This window comes from Nyctereutes procyonoides, unplaced genomic scaffold, assembly GCF_905146905.1.
Source record: "Nyctereutes procyonoides isolate TBG_1078 unplaced genomic scaffold, NYPRO_anot_genome, whole genome shotgun sequence".
Lineage (NCBI taxonomy): Eukaryota > Metazoa > Chordata > Mammalia > Carnivora > Canidae > Nyctereutes > Nyctereutes procyonoides.
This window is the reverse complement of record NW_026575123.1, coordinates 3,545,169-3,559,622: the sequence shown is the minus strand read 5'-3', so window position 1 is coordinate 3,559,622 and position 14,454 is coordinate 3,545,169. Positions and strand designations below refer to the sequence as shown.

At 40.6% G+C, this 14,454-nt stretch overlaps 1 protein-coding gene across 1 annotated transcript in view; it reads left to right on the top strand.

The window, feature by feature from the left end:
- Positions 1 to 1,035: 1,035 nt before the first annotated feature.
- DUSP16 (dual specificity phosphatase 16) overlaps positions 1,036 to 14,454 on the top strand; it is a 101,747-nt gene continuing 88,328 nt past the window's right edge. The window contains exon 1 of the mRNA XM_055336705.1: positions 1,036 to 1,253. The gene's annotated coding sequence lies outside the window, so the exon portion shown is untranslated. The remainder of the gene's footprint in view (positions 1,254 to 14,454) is intronic.

Genomic DNA, 14,454 nt, shown 5'->3' with positions numbered 1-14,454 from the left:
CTGGTTAACTTTGTAGCTTGAATTATCTCTGGGGGTTGGGGAGGAACTTTTTGCGTGAAGTGACCCACAAAAAGCTCCCCAGATGAGTGTAGCAATGGAACAAACTTGCGTACATCCATTTCACATCATGTCAAACTTAACACAAAACTGTTTTCCTGAGGTGGCAAGCTTGAGCAACCAGTTTTTCCTGAAGTTTGCCTGATAAATCTGTTTATGATGAGCTGTGCTGTCATTCCTCTATCTTGCCATAGCCTTGGAGGGCCCCTCCCAAGCCAACCAGCTGCCTATTGATTTTGATAATCAAGGATTTCAGAGGCAGAGATCAGTCAATATGGGGCAATGGCAGAAAGGACTAGAGAGCTCTAGCACACACGGGTTCCCCTGGAGCTGTCTGTGATGGTTTTGTGGGTAACCAGTGAGTTTCTCCACTCCACTGCTCCTGCTACCATCTCTACTGGACCCCTAATCTAGCATTTCAGGCATTTCAAACATCTTTTGAGAAAAAAGGCAGCAGAAGAGACCAATCATGGGGAAAGCAAAGCTTTAATAGAAATAGAATTTCAAGTATTTCAGCTGGGATCTCTTTGTCTAGCTAAAAGAGATTTAGAGAGTGGATCAGAAAGCCTGTGTCTCCTTCGTGTTCTGCAATTAACCAGGTGTATGCCTTTAGGCAAGCCACTCCATAACCTTGGGCCTTGTTTCCTTACTTGTAAGCGGGGAGGAACCCTGTGTTGTTAGCTATGTCCAAGACTGTGGGTTCATGGATGACCCCTGAACCAGGACCAAGTTGTATTGTGAGCAGGAAAGCAATTGTGTGTAGGCTTGGAGGTGATGTCTGTGAAGCCAATTAAAAAGACCTAAAACTTTAAAAGAAGGTGTCCCAAAAGCAACATGCAAGAACTGACATCAGGGTACTCCTGGGTTCTTGTCTCATTTTAGTCCCTCCCAGGTATTGGCTGGGTTGCTCTATGTCTCACTTTCTTCATTCTGTCGGGCAGAAGAGGTCACAGAGGGTGGAGCTATGGCCAATGGATCATGCTCTCAATGTTCTGGCAAAAGGACAGAGGGAGCAGAAAGGCCAGAAGAGGAGTTTCCACTGAAAATTGGCCATAATTGACTATCCTATTCTTTTTCTAGATTGGAAGGGGCATGAGAACAGCATAGCTGTGACATCCTTGGCTTAAGTACCTTCATTCCCTCAGCAGCATAGTCACCAACCTGGGCAAGGAAATCACGATCTTGGACATAAAAGGGTAAGTCCCAGAGATGCTAAATTAAATGGGCTTTTGGAAATTTAGGGGGACCCATAATATTTATGCTTCCCTTTTTTATTGTGGTACAAGACATCTAACCTAAATTTTATTTTATTACTTTATTTCACTTTTTAAAAAAAGATTTATTTATTTATTCATGATAGAGAGAGACAGAGAGAGAGGCAGAGACACAGGCAGAGGGAGAAGCAGGCTTCATGCCGGGAGCCTGAGCAGGAATTGATCCCGGGACTCCAGGATCGTGCCCTGGGCCAAAGGCAGGCACCAAACCGCTGAGCCACCCAGGGATCCCCCTCACTTTATTTATTTTTTTAAGACTTTATTTACTTATTTTAGAGACAGAGAGTGCACATGAGCGTGCAGCAGGAAGACAGAGGGAGAAAGTCTTTTTTTTTTTTTTTTTTTAATTTATTTTGAGAGAGAGAGAACATAAGCCAGAAGAGAGGCAGGGGAAGAAGCAGACTCCCGACTGAGCAGGGAGCCTGATGTGACACTTGATCCCAGGACCCCAGGATCATGATCTGAGCTGAAGGCAAACGCTCAACCAACTGAGCCACGCAGGCGCCCCATAACCTAAGTTTTACTGTAGTAATCGGTTTTAAGCATACATTACAGTGAAGAGGACTTTTTGGATGACTTCAGTTCTCTCCTTATACTAATGTGGATCATATACTCCTTGTTGCAAAATTCCTGGTTATTCTGCAGGGTCAGATTACGGGGTCTCCTCAATTATGCTGGGTTGGCTCCTGCCATAAGGAAACACTCCAAAATACCAGAAACAGGACAGGAAAGTATTCAGTGGTCATTTCTCCTTGATATGAGTGAGATCTCATTTGTTGTTCTGTCCCTTTAATTTTTTATCTCTTTGCCTTGGCCCTAACAACTTGTCCAGACCTGCGGCTTTTTCTTTTGTTATGCTGCATTTTTGTTCTCTGCTGACTCCTGGCTTATTGACACTATGAAAAACCTATTTTCCTTGGGATCTGACTCTTCTGCCCCCTCAGTGGTCCTGCATAGCTTATTTGTCAGATGTGACCGACAGCTTCTTTCTACCTGAGCTCCAATGCCACATCTCTGTCTACTGGTCATTTCCTCTGGAATGTGCCAGTCATTGTTCTGCCAACCAGATTGCACATGTTCAAAAAACAACCTTCATTTTTTGCCACAAACCAGCTGCTTTTATAACCTCTCATTCCCTGTCAATAGTCCATTAAGTCATTTTGGCCAGAAGCAAAGTCCTCTTTGACTTAATCTCCTTTCATTGCCCTCAGCTGTTTAATTCCCTGAGAACTATTGGATTTGGCTTCCAATATTGATCATTGTTTCTGTCCTTCTCCCCCTCCTCCCACGCCCATTTTTAGGTCCTTACCACCTCTATTATCACCTAGTGATCAAATCCAGTCTTTTCCCAATTCAATTTCCTGTGCCAGGACTAAACCTGTCTTTATCAAACAAGTCATGTCTGTTCAAAACCCTGATGTTCTTAACTTGTTCTATCACATAGGCTTCTTGCCCTTTACATTTTCAGGCTATTAAAATTTCTCCTAAATTGATCCCATTCTAGACAAACTTTCTGCCAGGCAGCTCTGTTGTAATGGAAAGTTTAAAGGACTTGGAATTAGTGGGCCTGCTTTCAAATGCCAGTTCTGTACTCAGCAGAACCACCTTGGGCAATTCACTGACTCTTGGGAGCCTTGGATCCCCATTTGCAAAATGTGGATAGTGACGTTTATGCCACAGGGAACTTTATGGGGATTTAATGAGATAATATGTGTGGAAGCGAGTTAGTATTGTGCTTAGAACCCATATTTGAGGTGACTCCTTTGGTTTGAATTGAGGCGTTTCCACTCAATTACTATATGATATGGAGCAGGTTCCTTAACCTCTCTGGGTTTCATTTTTTTCATTTGTAAAATGGAAATATTAACAGTGTGTATGTCATAGGCCTGTAGTGATGGTTAATTGAGATAATATCCATAAAGGATAATATCCATAACACAGTACCTGGCACACGGTAAACTCTAGTAGGTATAAGCTATTATTATTATTATGTGCAAGAGACCTAGTTCAGTGCTGGATGCCTAATCAGCACTTAATAAATGTTTGCTAACTTTATTGATGAGTTCATCCTATCCATATGATCTCATTTCCCACAAATTCTTGCTAGGCTCATTCTTGCCACCCTTCCTCCGGACAGACTGACTGCCTTGGCTTTCTGTGAATACATCTACTTTTCTTGCCTTTGGTTAGAGTATTCTCTTTTCTAGAATGTCATAGTTTCTCTTCCCTTTCTATCCAAATTCTTCCCATTCTTTAAGGTTGATCCTAAACCCTGCCTCTATAAATCTTTCCCTTATTCTATATTTATCAGTTCCTCATATTTCTGAACCAGTTACCTTTGATTTAGTATAGAGTATGCTTAGATACTATTTCCCATATATCAGTTTTGTGTCTTCAACTAGTTTGGCAAATATCCCTAAATCTAGTATTTTTTCAGGATACCCAGTAAATATAGTGAATATATTTATTTATATTTATTTATTTATTTATTTATTTTAAAGATTTTATTTATTTTTTTGACAGAGAGAGAGAGCACAAGTAGAGTGGCAGGCAGAGGGATAGGGAGAAGCAGACTCCTCACTGAGCAGGGACCCTGACACAGGGCTTAATCCCAGGACCCCAGGATCATGGTCTGAACCAAAGGCAGATGCTTAACTGACTGAACCACCCAGGTGCCCCTATAGTGAATATTTAGTTTAATAGACTACTGTATCAACTCAGACCATCTCTTGGGATAGCATTCCCTGATTGTATATTGGGTAGAATTTGAGGGAAGGGACACACATTTAGTTGTCTGAGGGTGAGGAAGGATCCAGAATTTTGAACCAATTTTTTAGACCTAGAGTCTCTTATCAGTAGAGTACACATGAGGATGGGCATATTGGGTTTGTGGTTATGGAGATAAGAAGTTCTTATTCTCTGGGCCAAAGTGTAAAAGAATCCCTGGGGTCTCCACAGGTAAGGGCCAAGATGCAGACTAAGAGGTGACTAAGACAAGAAAGTGTCCCCATTCAAATCTGGTTCTTGCTGTGACAGGCTTTGCCTTTAGTTTCTCAAGCTTCTTATACCTTACACAACATTTGCTCTGTTGAGAAACTGGTTTTGCTTGAAACTTCCCATGGCTTGAAGCAAGTATCCATGACCGTGTTTGCATACCTTTGGGGTTTTGCCCCTCCCAGATGTGCCAATAAAGATGAAGTGACATTCAGATGACATGGTATGAAGGACATCACTGCAGCCTCCCAAACTGAGACTGTTTGAACTATGTGAAAGGTTCATACTAGGATTTCACAATTACAGAGAAGGCCAAGGAAGACTGGTGCAGAATGCAAGGTAAAGAACGTTGTCTTTGCCCTAGTTCTCACGGAGCCTAACCTGAGGACTGCAGCCCGTGTTGACATTGACCTCCTGGTCTCTGGACTCCTGTAGTGCATATTGTCTAGACCACATGGTTTAGTCCTGCATTTTACACCATCTTCTGAAAATTGCCTTATGAATTGTGTCCCCCCTCCCCCCCGCCTCCTAGTTGTAAGTTTCTTGAGAATACAGACTATCTCTACACAACCTTGCTTTCCCCTGTGGAACCCCTGAATACCATTTAACTCAGTGTTGGACACAGGAAGATTCTCAATAATGAGTGTTGATGGATTTGTTTTTGAAAATGTAAATTCAGGGGTGCCTAGGTGGCTCAGTAGTTGAGTATCTGCCTTTGGCTCAGGGCATTATCCTGGGGTCCTGGGATCAAGTCCTGCATCGGACTCCCTGCAGGGAGTCTGCTTCTCTCTCTGCCTATGTCTCTGCCTCTCTCTCTATGTCTCTCATGAATAAATAACATTTTAAAAATCTTTAAAAAAAAAAAGAAGAAAATATACATTCATAAAAATCAGATCCACTAAGGAGAACTTGTTTCTTTTTTTTTTTAATTTTTATTTATTTATGATAGTCACACACACAGAGAGAGAGGCAGAGACACAGGCAGAGGAAGAAGCAGGCTCCATGCACTGGGAGCCTGACGTGGGACTCGATCCCGGGTCTCCAGGATCGCGCCCTGGGCCAAAGGCAGGCGCCAAACCGCTGCGCCACCCAGGGATCCCTTGTTTCTTTTTTTTAATGAGTATTTGACAGAGAGAGAGAGCACAGAGAGAGTGGTGGGCATTGGGAGTTCCTTCATCATTTGTGGCACAATCCCTAGCAGCGGCCTCCTTACAGAGGTCAAGGAGTTAAGACATACAGGAGGACCTGGGGTCCTACTTCTTTTCCACTTAAGAGAGAAAGACATTCTGCCTTGTGTCAGAGACAGCCCCCCTTTCTGATCTCCTATCCCCTTCCCAAGCATGGAGGCCACATGGTGAGAGTGTGAGGGACCTTGGGAGATTATCTGACTCTCTCACTTTGTAGATGAGGAAACTGGGACTCGGGAAAGCACAGTTGAGGGTGGTGGCAAGAGAATGAATGCGCGTTGAGTCAGGTAGAATTGGATGCTAATCCCAGTGCTGGCACTTTCTAGCCATATGATTATGGAAGAGTCTCTTCATATCTTGAAGCCTCAATTCCTTTCTCTTCGAAATGGGGGTGACAATGCCTACCTATTGGAGTTGTGAGAATTAACTGAGACAATATATATAAATGCAATGTTTGGCAATAAGAGATGTTTAATACTTGTTGGTTCGCTCTCCTTGCTTTCTCTTGAGTGTCCTGCCCAAAGCTAGTGTTAGCCTTTCCTGTTCTTCAAGCTAAATATTTTTCCAGTTCCATATTCCATACTAAGTCTAGCCTCCTCTCTAGACTGTAAATTAGGATCAATGCTTAAAAATTAAAAAAAAATTATCATCACTGAACAGTTGGACCAACATATCTTGAGCACATTTATATGTGTTGGAGTTGAAAGCTTAAAAGACAGGAATACTGAATTTCAGAGTGAAACTCAAAGGTATTGATGTTTTACCCATTTTTTAGCTACAAGTATTTGAGGTCCTGGTACTCTTAAAATAGTATTGATGGCCTTTTACCCCTTAAAAAAATTCCATTCTCTGATATATTTACATGGTTTGCCATGCAACCTGATATTTTTCACCTGTCTTTCTTAAGACATACTCTGCTGTCCATTAATCATCAGTTGGAGCTAAAATGAAAACACGGCTGTTGAGGTTCTGGTAGAGAAATAAGAAGTCTAGGGGGCACCTGGGTGGCTCAGTCGGTTGAGCATAAACTCTTGGTTTTGGCCTCGGTTGTGATCTCAGGATCCTGAGATCAAGCTTCATGCTGGGCTCCATGCTCAGTGAAGAGTCTGCTTGAAGAGTCTCTCCCTCTGCCCCTGCCCCCCTCAAATAAATAAATAAATCTTTAAAAAAAGAAATAAGGAATGTATTGGTAATGATCACAGTGGACTTGTGAGGTGGTTTAGTCTCAGAAATGGAATGGATATTTGTATGATTTATAAAATTTAATACTTGATGGTAAACCTTTCTTTCCCATGCTAGAGAAGGTTTATGAGGATCACTATTTTCTAAAAAATTTTTAGTTAATATTCACTGATTTGGGGGCAAATATATCTTTAAGCATTGAGCAGAATCAGGATTAGACCAGAAGAAAAATCTTAGCATGAAATGCCTCCTAATTGTGACTATTACAATTATCAAATTGTGATTGATGTTTCATCATTTGGTGAATCAGGTCCTACAAGGCAGAGGGACAAAGCAGGGGAAACCTCCTTGAAGTTTTCTTTGTGGAAGGTGTGGTAAGCAGAATGATGATCCCTCAAAGTCCTTGTCCTAATCCTGAGAACCTGTGAATGTTAGGCTACATAGCAAAGGGAGGGGGAATTAAAGTCATAAAAGGAATTAAAGTTGCTAATTAGTGGACCTTAACACAGGGGGATTATTCTGGGTTATCCAGGTGGGCCCAGTGTAATCACAAGGGTCCTTAAGAGGAGAAGAGGAGGGATAGAGGAGAACCAGAGAGAGGGTTGGTGATGTAAGAAGAACCCAACCCACCATTGCTGGCTTTGAGAATGGAAGAAGGGGTCATAAACCAAGGAATGAATGCAGGCAGCCTGTAGAAGCTGGAAAGGACAAGGTTGTGGATCTTCCCCTAGAGCCTCCAGAGGGGAACACAGCCCTGCTTACACCTTGACTATAGCCAAGTGAACCCATTTTAGGTGTCTGAGTTCCAGAACTATAAGATGTGTTTGTGTTGTTTTCAGCTACTAAGGATGTGGTAATTCATTTAGAGCAGCAATAGAAAACTAATACAGTGGGTTTCTCCAGGGGTGGAGAGACTATCTTGCCCCAAATATGCTGCCTGAATTCAAGGACTTCACACAATCATAGGTAGCGAAGTTCCCAAAGGGACTGAGACACAGGGAGAGGCAGAAGACCACTGATAAGGGGGGCAAAGTGATCAGCAGTTAGAAGAGAGGGCTTCTCATGTTTGATACCACAAGGGATGGATAAGAAATATAACTCATGGGATCCCTGGGGGGCGCAGAGGTTTGGCGCCTGCCTTTGGCCCAGGGCGCGATCCTGGAGACCCGGGATTGAATCCCACGTCGGGCTCCCGGTGCATGGAGCCTGCTTCTCCCTCTGCCTGTGTCTCTGCCTCTCTCTCTCTCTCTCTGTGACTATCATAAATAAATTAAAAAAATATATAACTCATAACCTCTAGGAAAGACAGGATTCATAGCCATACTTGGCATTTATATGACATCTTTTTTTAAAAGATTTTATTTATTTATTCATGAGAGACATAGAGTGGCAGAGACATAGGCAGAGGGAGAAGAGGAAGAAGCAGGCTCTCTGCAGGGAGCCTGATTCAGGACTCGATCCCAGAACCCTAAGATCACGACCTGAGCCAAAGCAGATGCTCAGCCACTGAGCTACCCAGGAGCCCCACATTTATATGGCATTTTATAAACCTTTTATAAAGGGCTACACTTGAAGAGTCTCATTTAATCCTCTCATCTATCCTATAAGATAGAAATTGGTATTATTCCATTTTGTAAGTAAGAAAAGTGAAGTTTGGAGTGCTAATTTTCTTGAAATCAGACAGTAGTAAGTGGAAGAGATGGGATGCAAACAGATCTGGCTCCAAAGCCTAGGCGCTTCACTACTTTGATAATCTGTCTTGCCTGGGGAGCTGCTCAGCCAGGAAGTTAACCCATCTAGGGGCTCTGCATTTGTTAAGCTAATTCCTACTAATAAATGGAGGTTGTGGGGAGAGGTGCAGGTAATACTTTGCAGTGGGCATCCATCCTCCAGGTGCCTGCTTTTCATGAATCTTCCCAAAACGTACCTATGGTCAAAAACATCAGTAGCCAGTGGTGGCTTCTTGTAAGCATTTTTAATTCACTGTCCACCATAAACCTAAATATGACATGTCTAAAATGTAGCTCAACCCACCTCCTCCACTCCAATCAGACCTCCAACCCTGACTTTGCTATTTCTTTTAAAAATGTCATCAGTAGGGCTCCTGGGTGGGTCAGTGGCGTCCAACTCTTGATTTCGGCTCAGATCTTGATCTCAGGGTCATGAGTTCAAGTCCAATGTTGGGGACCATGCTGGGTGTGGAGTTTACTTTAAAAAAACAAAACAAAACAAGAATGTCATTATTAACCAAGTCATCTATACTCAACAGCTATATAAACAGTAATAGCTCACACTTCCTGAGAACACATTCCAGTTATTATTGTGCTAAGCATCTTAGACGTCATCCATTTAATCCTCTCAACAACCCTATGAGGAAGGTACAATTATTAACTTCATTTTATAGATGCGGAAATTGAGGCATATGTAAATTGCCAAAGGTGACACCTTAGCATCATCTATCATTACTCATCCCCACCCTCTGTAGCTCATGAATCACCAAGTCCTCTCAATTCTCTCTCTGTACTATTTCCTGCATTTGCTGCTTTCCTTTTGTCTGTTGCCTGTCACCAGTCTTAGCCCTTTTTGACTTATGTCTGACTTGTTTCCAATACCTAATATGATCTCTCTTGTTCCATGATTCCCTTCCTTGAATCTTTCTGATATGCTTTGGTCAGAATAAGCCATCTAAAAGCCCACTTTTACCCCATCCATTTCCAAGTTCAAACTTTTACACTCGAGGAGAGATATCCAAATACCCCCAGGGGTGATCCTTAGTGTGACGGTAGCAACCATTTTTGAAAAATCAAATAACTTCATTAGATTACAAATAAAGCATAAAAATGTTACAGCTTTAGGTTGAAATTATAGGACAAGACACACCAGAAAGATAAGCAAACATGGTACCTGATAAATGTGTCGCTCAAACTTCATTTATTCTAGCACCGAGGGAGCTCTCATAGGTCATCTGACCATCCTAAATGTGCAATCCCGTTTTTTTAGAGGCAAGGCTTTGCATAAAAAAGCAGTTTTGTAAATGTGCTTAGTGTTTTCCAATACATACATGTGCATTTATAAACATCATTATTAGTATGAAAATAACAAATGTACACAGTAAAAGAAAAACTGAATCAAAATAGCAGCAAAGGATATAACAATAAAAAAGTTTATCTCTCAAGATTGAATAAGGGGATTTGTACTTTCTTTACCCATTTCTGTGGTTTACAGACCTTTAGCAATGCACAGATATTGCTTTATAATAGAAAATAAAGCTAATGAAGCATACTTTTAAAAAGGAACCACATTTTCAATCATTCTCTGCTACTTAAAAGCTAAATTCTTTGGCTGAGGCCCTATGTAATCTGGCCCCCAACTGCTTTCCAGGCTTATTATATACTATTCAATACAAATGTTCTGCTTCAGTTAAACTATTTTCAACACATTTTCCCTGCTGTGTCTCCTACTGTGTGTTTTCTCTTCCTGGAATGAGCTTCCCCATTCTCTTTTAATATCCCAATTCAATCTATTGTTCAAGATCTAAGTGAGTTCTATATACAGGCTTTCCTAAAGAGGAAGGAGTCAGTGTGTAGTTGGTATTCATCATGTGGGCTATGCACTATATTGGTGCTTTGCGTGTATTCATTGGAACCTCCCAACAGGTCTTGACGGTTGGCATTAATTACTTTCTCTTCATTATTTTTTTAAGATCTTATTTATTTATTCATGAGAGACACACAGAGAGAGGCAGAGACATAGGCAGAGGGAGAACCAGGTTCCCTGTGGGGAGCCTGATGTGGGACTCAATCCCAGGACCCTGGAACCATGCCCTGAGCTGAAGGCAGACACTCAACCACTGCCCACCCAGGTGCCCCAATTACCTTCTTTTTACAGATGAGGAAAGTAAGTTTCCTTCAAGTCACATAGCCAGTATGTGGCAGAGAAGGAATTTATAGCTGGCTGACTCTTCCCCGGCTCAGAGAGCTCTCATTTGTTCCAATGTTTGTAGCACTTATCTGTGTTAAGTTTGATCAATAATCCCAGAAATGCATTCTAAGATAGTGGCATTGCTTATAGTATTATTTTGAACTACTTATATTTGGCATTGTCATCCTCTCAACAAAATCTTCCCATAAGAAAACTTGGGTGTGAATTCTCACTTGCCATTTCCTAGCTATATGTCTTTGAGTCAACTCCTTAACCTTTCTCAGCCTCAAGTCAGGTAATAATACTACATAAGTCTTAGGGTTGTCATGAGAGTTAAAAATCCCAGTATATATCTTGTACAAAAGAGCCAATTGTGCATTTGACTTAACGTGGTTATACTGATTTTCAAATTCCATTTAATTTTCTAGTTTCTTTATAGTAGTGGTTTGAGATATTCCTAAGACAAGGTGTCCTCAAGAGGACTAGAAATTTTTCTTGAATACAAAAACTAGCTTCACACAAGTAAATCTTATTTATTTATTTATCTATCTATCTATTTATTTATTTATTTAGACAGAGAAAGCACAAGCAGGGGGAGTAGAGAAGCTGAGGGAAAAGCAGACTCCCCATTGAGCAGAGAGCCCAACAGCAGGCTCAATCCCAAGACCCTGGGATCATGACCTGAGCTGATGGCAGAAATTTTACCGACTGACCACACCGGCACCCCTATTTATTTATTTTGAGAGTGCACAAGCGAGCTGGGGAAGGGCAGAGGGAGAGAGAGAGAATCTCAAGCAGACTCCACACCCAGCTCGGGAAGCCCCAATGTGAGGCTTGATCTCATCACACTGAGATCGTGATATGAGCTAAAATCAGGAGTCAGATGCTTAACTGACAACTACCCAGGTGCCCCTGCACAGATTTAAAAAGCATTTTCCAATTAAAATTGTATTTTGCTATTTGGTCAGAATATCCTGTTTTGCTGTTTAGTTTAGCTAATGTTGAACAAGAGGTTCAGTTACTAGTTAAAGATTGTTCCTAAAGATAATGTTTACATTTATAAACATGAATGTTGTTATTGAATGTTGTCATTTTTAGTCTAGAAAGCCATTGTGAATTTTAAAACTGAGCACAGAGTCCTATATTTACTCAGAAAATGGGAAAAAACCACTTAAAAATTGCTGGGCTTCAAAAACTGACATCATTTTTTAAAAAATTATTCTATCAGAGAAAAAGGACATCACTATATTTATTCCAATTATTTCCCCTTAGGGCTAGATGAAAAGAAGCAAAATTCACAAATACTTTCTAGCCTTTTATTTATTTATTTTTACTTATTCCCTACTACCACCATCATCTTTTCCTGGTTATAAAAGCATTATTCAGCCTTTTGAAAAGAAGTACATCTGATGTTAGAAATGATAATTCATTTAGTCTTAAAATCATATTTCACAGTTATTAGACTTGTCATAACAACTCTGACAAGACCCCCAAAAGTGTGTTCTACATTAATTGAAAGTAACATTTAGGGTGTAAATAGCAAAAATCCATCTGCAACTTTACCGAGCTTGCAACAGAGAAATTCTCATTTCTCAGAGTCCTTTTCTAATACCTGTTTGTTATGAATTGTTTGACTAAACAAAACTCCAGTTATGAAATCATTAGGATCTTTTTAGGGTTTAAATATCTTACATCTGTCTGTATTGAGGTATGATCCTTTTTCCCTCAACAGTCAAGCTTTTTGAAAGTGTAGTTTCTATTCCACTGTTTCTATTTTCTTCCTTATTCCCTTTTCAACTCACTGCAATCTCGGTTTTGCAAGACTGTCTTTAGTGAAACCACCCTGTCCACAGTCACTTTATTGCTAAATCAAGGAAAGGCTTTTTAGACTTACTGTCGGCGTTTCTCTGAGCACAAACTCATTGGAAGCACACTTTCTGTGCCTGAAAGTCTTTTCTTGACTTTCTTATAACAGCTACGTCCACTGCTTTTCTTTCTACTTTTTCTAGCTTTTCCTTCTCAGCCTCCCTAGGAGCTTCTTTTGGACTGCCTCTTCCTAAAACATCAGTAATTCCCTTGGTTCCCAACATCTTTTTTTTTTCCTTTCACTCTCCCCACATGACCTCATCCATTGGCCACGACTAAACTAAAATATGGCTAATGAGGCCCAATTCTTTATCTCCTGCCCAGACATGGCCTCTGAGCTTCAGACTCATAAATGCAACAGTCTATTCCTCTTGAGGTTCCATAGGCATCTTGAACTCATGGGTTTAAGATTCAACTTACCTTTCCTCTGGTGATGTAAACAAGCACTATCATCCACTATCATCCACTTTGCTAGACTCAGAAACCTCAGAGTCATTCTTGATACTGCCTTCCCCCTAAACAGTTCAGATCTAACTGGCGACTGGGTCTTCTGATTCTAATTTTATAACATCTCTTGACTGTGTCTTCTCTCCGTTTATATTTAATTCTCTAACCTGTACAAGTGTCTCTCATCTTGTTTTATGCCTTCCCTACCAAACCATTCTTTACATAGCAAAATGCACACCCGATCCTGTCATTTCTCTTGTTTAAAATATTCCAGTGGCTTCCTCACCACTTGTCTAGAAGAAAATCTGAGCCCTTTGGCATAGCTTAAAAGACCTCTATGATCTTGTTTCTGCTTAGATGTGTAGGACATGTTATTCAGATCACAGCTCTTCCACTTACTGTGTGATTGAACAAGTTAACTGTGAAATGGAGGTGATATAATGGTGAGGATTAAATGAGATCATTTGCAGGAAATGTTAGCTATTATTTAAATTACAGTTAATATCCTTATTTGTAAGTCTTTGGAAAATAGTACTATCATTTCCTTAAAATAAATTTTTATTTTTTATTATTTTTTAAAGATTTTATTTATTTATTCATGAGAAAGAGAGAGAGAGAGAGAGACAGGCAGAGGGAGAAGCAGACTCCATGCAGGGAGCCTGACGTGGGACCCGATCCTGGGTCTCCAGGACCATGTCCTGGGCTGCGGTGCTAAACCGCTGAGCCACCCAGGCTGCCATAAAATAAATTTTTAAAGTAGAATTGCTGGGTATGCATTTTTAGACTTTTGAAAGCATATTGCCAAATTGCCCTGTTAGAAAAGTTACAACAATTTATACTCTCACCAGTGACATTGAGAAGGCCTATTTTGTCATACTCTTGACCTCATCCTGGGATTACAAATTTAAAAAAATTTGCTGAATTGATAAGTGAAAAGTCATCTAGTTTTTATAACTTATTGTCTATTTAAATATTTGTTACAGAAAGATCAGATATATACTGATAACACGGTATTATTGCTGTTTGCTCTTTCTTGGTTGTATGTCTTAATTTGACATTGAAGTTTTTTTCTCTTTCAGAGCTGGGATTTTATGTTTTTTGAACTCCTTTACTTCCTTCTTTCCTTCCATTTCCTTAGTAAGGAATGCATATTTGCTTCATTTAATTGAATGGAATTGATCACTTAATTCCTATTAGACTTTTAAGTCCTATATTTGGTTCAATTTCTTTGTTTGTTTTAGAGGAGGAGCAGAGTGCTGTACTGTTAGGAGACCTATTTCTTTTTTTTTTTTTTCCAAAGATTAGTTTATTTATTTATTCATGAGACACAGAGAGGCAGAGACATAGCCAGACGGAGAAGCAGGTTCCCCGAGGGGAACCCAATACAGGACTGGATACGGGACTTGATATGGGACTCCATCCCAGGACCCCAGGATCACATCCTGAGTGGAAGGCAGATGCTCAACCACTAAGCCCATGGGAGACCTGTTTCTAATTCTAGTTTAGTCCTTGACTATCTGTGCATC